General features: G+C 41.1%; 1 pseudogene; it reads left to right on the top strand.

Annotated features, from left to right (window-relative positions):
- Positions 1-482: 482 nt before the first annotated feature.
- LOC110303890 lies at positions 483-899 on the top strand (annotated as a pseudogene).
- Positions 900-8,151: the final 7,252 nt, after the last annotated feature.

An 8,151-nucleotide genomic window follows, 5' to 3' on the forward strand; every position in this document is an offset into this window, starting at 1 on the left:
AAAGGACCCAGATATAGCTGTCTCTTGTGAGACTATGCCGGGGTCTAGCAAACACAGAAGTGGATGCTCACAGTCAGCTCGTGGATGGATCACACGGCCCCCAATGGAGGAGCTAGAGAAAGTACCCAAGGAGCTAAAGGGATCCGCAATCCTATAGGTGGAACAACAATATGAACTAACTAGTATACCCCCCCCCCACAGCCCCCGGAGCTTGTGTCTCTAGCTGCATATGAATCAGAAGATGGCCTAGTCAGCCATCAGTGGAAAGAGAGGCCCATTGGTCACGCAAACTTTATATGCCTCAGTACAGGGGAACGACAGGGCCAAGAAGTGGGAGTGGGTTGGGTAGCATGTGGGGGAATTTTGGGATAGCATTGGAAATGTAAATGAAATAAATACCCAAATAAAAAAAAAGAAAAAAATATTGTTACCCTAAGCATCCTTCTTTCCTTTCTGCTGGGTGCCCTCTCCTTGCTGTCAAAATGTGCAAGTTCATGAAACCCAGAAAAGTGGTGCATGTCCTGGCTGGATGCTGCTCTGGATGCAAAGCCATCATTGTGAAGAACATTGATGATGGAACCTCAGACCACCCTGACAGCCATGCCCTGGTGGCTGGAATTGACCACTATCCCCGAAAAGTGACAGTTGCCATGGGCAAGAAGAAACAAAGAAATTACAAACTTGTGAAAGATTATAACTACAACCACCTCATGTCCACAAGGCTGTCTGTGGATATTTCCTTGGACAAGACTGCTGTAAACAAGAAAGTGATCAGGAACCCAGATTTGAAATGCAAGGCCAGGCTGAGGCTAAGGTCCAGTTTGAGGATCGATACAAGACACGGAAGAACAAATGGTTTTTCCAGAAGCTTCGCTTTTAGGTATATTTTTGTTTTCATCCAAAAAAGAAAAAAAAATACTGTCACCCACAAAGGCAGACACCTCATTCCTGCTGTAAGTATTGACTGTACCATTGAGAAGAGAAATGTCAACGTTTGCATACACATACAGAAGTTTCAAGTTCTTAACTGTTACCTAAGTTCCTGTGTTTCCTCTTAATTATTACATGATATTGAGAAGTAAAGCTATGAATTAACTAATTCAAATGATTTTCATTCATTTGAAATCATATATTTGCACACTCGTCTTAAAGTTGAAGATTCAACAAAGCAAGACAGTAAGTCATTATGGATGATTTATTGAGAAAAGCAATCTCACAACACTCTTGATAGCCGGTGCTGGGCAGCTTCTGGTACTTATGTAAGGCTCTTGTTTTCCAGTTTGTCCAAAGTACAACTATAGCTAAAACCAGCTAGAGGCATAGTGGCCCTCAAATCTGATGCTGGCATTTGTGACTTCTTGACCATTCAAACAAGCACAAGCTTTCCTCGAAATTGAAGGCTTTCAAACTAAACAATTATCTTTGTGAATATCTATGCATGCCATCTTCAAGCATTTAGTCCTTTAAGAATTTGAAAAAAAAAGTAGCAGGATATGAAGGGGGTTGTCTTAGTCAGGGTTTCTATTCCTGCACAAACATCATGACCAAGAAGCAGTTGGGGAGGAAAGGGTTTATTCAGCTTACCTTCCATATTGCTGTTCATCACCAAAGGAAGTCAGGACTGGAACTCAAGCAGGTCAGGAAGCAGGAGCTGATGCAGAGGCCATGGAGGGTTGTTCTTTACTGGCTTGCTTCCCCTGGCTTGCTCAGCCTGCTCTCTTTTAGAACCAAGACTACCAGCCCAGAGATGGCCCCACCCACATGGGGACCTACCCCCTTGATCACTAATTGAGAAAATGCCTTACAGCTGGATCTCATGGAGGCATTTCCCCAACTGAAGCTCCTTTCTGTGTGATAACTCCAGCTGTGTCAAGTTGACACAAAATTAGCCAGTACAATTGACTCCTTGTCAACTTGACACACAAACACATCACTAGTAAGCCTCAACCCTTAGTTTCTTTATCATCCCCAAGATGTAAATAATTTTAAATGTCCCACAGTCTTGTATATTAAAGTTCAATCCCTTTAAAATGTCCAATATCTTTTAAAATTCAAAGAATCTTAACTGTGGGCTCCACTAAAATACTTTCTTCCTTCAAGAGGGAAGAATATCAGGGCACAGTCACAATCAAAAACAAAAATCAGTCTCCAACCATCCAATGTCTGGGATCCAACTCATGATCTTCTGGGCTCCTCCAAGGGCTTGGGTCACTTCTCCAGCCAGGCCCTTTGTAGCACACATGTTGTCTTCTAGGCTTCAGCTGCCTGTACTCCACTGCTGCTGCTGTTCTTGGTGGTCATCTCATGGTCCTGTCATCTCCAAAACGCTACTGTCTTCCACTGTAACTTGGCTTCAGCAATAGCCTCTCATAGGCTCTCTTCATGGTGCCAAGCCTCAACTCCTTTGCATGACCCCTTCAGTCCTGGCCCATCAATTGCAACTGAGGCTGCACCTTCACCAATGGCCCTCCATGGCTTCTCACAGTGCTGAGCCTCAGCTGCACTGAGTGACCCCTTCATGCCTTCAAAACCAGTACCACCTGAGTAACTCTTACACATTACCAAGTCCAGTCATAGCACAAGGTACAACCTTGGCTATCTCTGGAACACAGCCTCTGTGCTCTCAGAAAACACTTCCCAGAAGATGTTACCTCAATGATGCTGGTCTCTTCTTAATCACTGCTAATTTCTTAGCTCCAGCTAACCAGCATCAATAGACCCAGTAATGCAAAGTTTTCACTTTAGTAGTTCTGGTATCTTGTTAATCACAGCTGATTCTTCAGCCTAAACTAACCAGAACCACAGAATCTTCACAATCCAAAATAGCAATGGCCCTGAAAAGAGTCTTTAATTTTCCCTCTGAAATTTCACAAGCCAGGCCTCCATTTTCTGAACTGTTCTCAACATTATCTTCCAAGCTCCTACACAATATCTCACAGAGCTCTTAATACCTAATGGAAGTTCCAAAGTCCTTCCACAGTCCTCCCCAAAACATGGTCAGGTTGTCACAGGAGTACACCTGAGGCTTAAGACCCTCACCCTAGTTGCCTGGAAGTCAGTCTTCTACTAGTAGCCTTTGGATGAAGACAGAGAACTCTCAGTTCTGCCTGTGCCATGCCTGCCTGGATGCTGCCATGCTCCCACTTTGATGATAACGGACTGAACCTCTGATCCTGCAAGCCAGCCCCAATTAAATGTTGTTTTTTATAAGACCTGCCTTGATCATGGTGTCTGTTCACAGCATTAAAACCCTAAGACAGAAAGTATGTTCCAAGTATATTACATACTTGCATGGAGATGGATTTCTGTAATGCAGTAAAATAAAATAAAATAACACTAAAATTCTTGCAACAGTTTTTTATAAATAGGATCATTATCAAAGATGCTAATTGTTTGGAGTGGAATTGTGTCTTCAAAAATGTATGTTGTGTCCCTAATATGCAAGTACAATTCGGCGGGTATATTTTAATTTAAATGAAGCTATGCAGGATTAGCTTTGGGTCTAGTTTAACATTACAGGTATATTTATAAGGTGAGAGAGAAGACAGAACATCTAGGGAGGATGACATAGACACAGTGTGTGGTGAGTGGATGGATGCATCTAGAAGCCAAACAATGAAAAAGAGTTCTAACAACTACCAGAAGAACAGATAAATCAGGGAAGAATCCTGTATATTAAAATGATTATAATTCCATATACATTAATTAACCAATTAATTAATACTGGAGATTAATGTGGAGGCAATTTTTCCTTAACCAGCTAGTTCTCCCAAGAACCACAGAGACCGTTTAACATTTCAAATCTTAGGCCTAGCTGGGCAGACTCTCAACTAGCTCATCTAAGTTAACCCAACTACCTAGTCCCCATCCAGCCATGTGGTCTGCTATACCTTCTAGATCCATAGTCATGTCCATCACTTCTCATATGTCCTGGCAAAAGGTCTTCCTCTTTCTTTTTCCCAGCGTTCCTTTCTCCCCTAACAAGAAGTCTCACCTTCCACTTCCTGCCCAGCTAATTGACCATCAGATTTATTAAAGCCAATCAGAGAATGCCGTAGGAAGGTGAGGAAGCACAGAGACACAACATTACACAGCATACCCCAACATCTAGTGTCTCTGATAATATGACCTGATCTTGGCTTCATATTTCTAGAGCTCAAAATTTATGAGATAATAAGATGCTGTTTTTTTTTTAATCCCACTGTGTATTTTTTTCTTGCCAGGGCACCTCTAGGACAGCAAAATGTTATGTTAAATTATTTTTTGAATAGGGACCTGGAGAGATGGCTTGATTGGTGAAGCAGTTGCTGTGCAAGCAGGAGAATCTGACCTGACCCAGCACCCAAGTAACAACCAGATGTAGTCTTCAATTCTAGGTCTGGGAAGGCAGAGACTGAAGGATTCTGGGAGCCACTAGTCAACTAGTCCTGCTTTATCAGGAAGTTCCAGATTCAGTGAGATTCAGCATCAATAAATAAAATAAAATAGGGAGTGGTAGAGGAAGACACTCAGCATTGACCTCTGATTCCCACATATATATGCATACATATGAGATCCCATACATTTGCATACACCATACATGTGCGCGAGCGCACACGCGCGCGCACACACACACACACACACACACACACACACACGCATGCACACACACATGCACACAAGCACACAACTTAAAACAAATACGATAGCTAACTTTCATTATGGAAAACTTTCTTATTAGTGCTTGATATAAATCATATCAACTATATTTACATCTAACCAGACACAACTGTTACTTGGTTCTTAATGCCACTATCTTACATTTCAGTAGCTGAGTGCTGGAGTTAAACTATTAGCAGTTTTGTAAAGAAACCAAGAATACATAAAGAAAACTAGAGCTAATTAGAATGTGGGAACAAAGCCATGAAAATGGACACTGGGGGATAGACAGGGCCCTAATGAAAACATGCTTTCCAGTGTGTTGTGCTATTGATTAATTATCAACATTGATTCTCTTGTTGGGCAGCCATTAGCAAAAGCCATAGGTAAATGAATATTCATGAAATTTATTTCAAAATGGGATAACTGTGTTGTCTTTTAGCCACTGATGTGTTATCTGTGTATCTTTGTGTAACAGGAAGCAATCAAGTTCAACATCCTTAAGGCTTCTTTCCTTATAAGCAGCTTTCTGCCAACAAGAGGCATCAGTATTTCAATAAAGCTGTGTCAGACAATCAATATCACTTCACCATGAGGAAGCAGAGGTTGTCCAAGAGAAATTTGGTTTTAGTCTGTGTTTTGCTTCTCTTTGTAGGTTCCTTCCCCCCTCTCTCTCTCTCTCTCTCTCTCTCTCTCTCTCTCTCTCTCTCTTTCTTTCTATCTTTTGTGGATATCTTATTCCATTTTCTGCAGCAACAGCAAAATCATTTTTACTTTGTAGAAGCTGGGAAAGCTAAGGAACTGGTATTGGTTCCTATGTGACTTCAGGAAGGGTCTTCTTGCAATATCATAGCATGAAGAAGTGAATGAGAGTATTCGAGGGAGATAAAAGAAAGATGAAATTTCAAGACCTGTAAGTCATATAAAGTACTCAGAAATTGCTGGTTGTTTGTGAGCCTAGAGGCTGCCTGGGGCTGAAAAAAAGAAAAACAAACCTGGGTATGCCCCATAGTTAAAACATTCCTGGGAACAGCTTAACCTTAAAGATAAAGAGGAATGTGAGGACATAACAGGGCTATCTGAACTGAGTCAACAACTCACAGAACTCTAACACCCTGCACGTATATGTAATTTTTCTGTTGATGTTTGAATCAGCCAATAGAGTGTCGCTATGCAGAATTCCACACCCCTAAGCCCCTTACCCCATAAAAACCCCTAGCTTTGGAGCCTCCTGGCCGACATCCATTATCTCCTGTGTGGGATGCATGTTGGTCTGGAGCTCTGTCATTAAACTGCCTCATGTGATTACAGCAATGGATTCTCATGTTTCTTTGAGTGCTCTCTCACTCCTGAGACTAGAGTGGGGGTCCCCGAAAGGGGGTCTTTACAGAGACAGTACATGTGCTAATTCAGGTCTCTTTACCTGTTACAAAGCCACCAATACTGCAGTAAGGGAAGAGTTGAACTTTATAGCCTTCTCCAATTCCAGTTACTTCCTGAAATCCCACTTACAACATATTAGTTTGGGGGAATTGTGTTCCTCACACATGGACTTTTGGAGTTCACATTCAAACCACAGAACATGTGTATTAAAAAATTTTCAGCTCCATGGGAAGCAAGCAAGCCAGAAAGTTCAGTTCTAACCAATGACAAGGGTTCTTAGAAGCTAGGTGGTGAATGTTTCTGTCTGTGCCTGCAGCTCAGACTGTAGCTGGAGGGCAAAGAGAATTCTCACAGCAAACCTTAGGAGCTTGCTGGTAGAATGCCCATCCTAGAGTCACACCTGAATAACTGCATCAGACCCAAGGCTGCTCCCCTCCTGTGTCAACTTCTTAGTGAGCTCGCCCCACGCAGATTGAGGTTTGCTCCCTTTGCTTCTGTTTTTCCTTCTTGATCCAAGAACTACAAGGTTCTGTTTTACTAATTTTATTAAAATTTTCCATTTTATTATTGATTTTCCTCCCAGTGGAATGTAAATTCTAAGAAGGATGTTTTACTATATGGTTCACAGCTATAGTGCCAAAGAGTTGCATCTGGTAAATGGTCCTCTCTTCCAGTGGATATTACCTGTGAATTACCAAGAAGATGCTCTGTGCTCACCATCATTGTGGAATACAGGAAGGTCTTAGTGAGTGGACTTTCCTAACCACAAGTTTTGACCAATTGATAAGACTTGGTGAGTTTAGTTCTTACTTGTGATGAAATATTTCCAAAGCATCATTGAGGATTGATTATGTACACCATGGAGCTGATGGGAATTGCTTCTCTAGGTGCCCGAATCCTGAATCTATCATTAATGTTACATGATAGGCAATGTATTATTTTTGAGAATTGATTATCTCCCACTGCTAAAGCCCTTGTTTGCATAATTACTTTGGAAGCATTTACAAGTACATGAAATCTGGGGGCTTCATAAATCTACTAGAGGAGGATTAGGTGCCTCCAGTGCCCCTAAAACAACACAATGAATTGAAAAAAAAAATAGTGCTCAAATCAAACAATCCTTCTTAAAGGCTTTAAACATAGCAACGGGAGAAGATGCATGGCAACAGAGATAAATGTTTGAAGAGGGCTCAAGAGCTAAAATAACCACTAGGGGGGTGTCAATTAAAAATCTGAATTTGAATTGTTAGCAGGGTGTTGCCAACTGACCAATGGCAACTTGGCCAGGCAACTTGGATGCAAACTCATTTCTGAAATACCCATATGGTCAACACCAGAGTAAGAAGCAGGGGTGGGGGGGCTGGGGGGTGCGGTGTCTGTGTATCCCTTTCAATCTGTAACTACTACTCTGTCACTCAAACAAGGCTACTTCTGAATTCTGCCAAAAGGCCATTGCTTTCTTAGCCAGCAAGCCTAGAAAGCCTGAGAGTAGACTGCATGAAAGATTCACTTAGGCATAGGCATGGGAAGAGTCAGAACAGAGCTGAGAAAGGTACTTAGATGAGTCTAGAGAGCTCTACATGTCAAAAGTTACATCCCAGGTATTTGGCTTGTGGTTTGCTTGGCCAAAACAGGGGTTGTGATATCATAATCATAATGTAAATTATGATCAATGAAAATTAATAATATAATATATAACACATAACAAATTCTAAATAAATGGTATATAATATATATCATATATTATATGTTATTAGTAACAATGATAGTAAATACAAATATATTGCCATAATATAAAATTCATTATATATAATTAGCTTTTACTATAAATATTGCCGAGTATAAGATATACAATCAATCCTGTCTATAGGACCAATTTCTACTAAAGTTACTTTAAGTAGTAAAAACAGGAACCAAGCTACTTTGAGGTTTAAAGTCCATTCTCATTCACAAACATGAGATAACTTAAATACAGAAACTTAGTGGTAACTTTAGAAGTAGGGTCTAAGAAACTGAATGTGCGAAAGCCACAGGTGCGTTAAACTTAGGTGAACCAAGTGGTTGATATAAGCCTGTGTAGCTGGTGACTGGGGATTCTGGGATTCTGTCATCGGACCCACTTCTGCCATG

Source organism: Mus caroli, chromosome 10 (genome assembly GCF_900094665.2).
Source record: "Mus caroli chromosome 10, CAROLI_EIJ_v1.1, whole genome shotgun sequence".
Classification (NCBI taxonomy): Eukaryota; Metazoa; Chordata; class Mammalia; order Rodentia; family Muridae; genus Mus; species Mus caroli.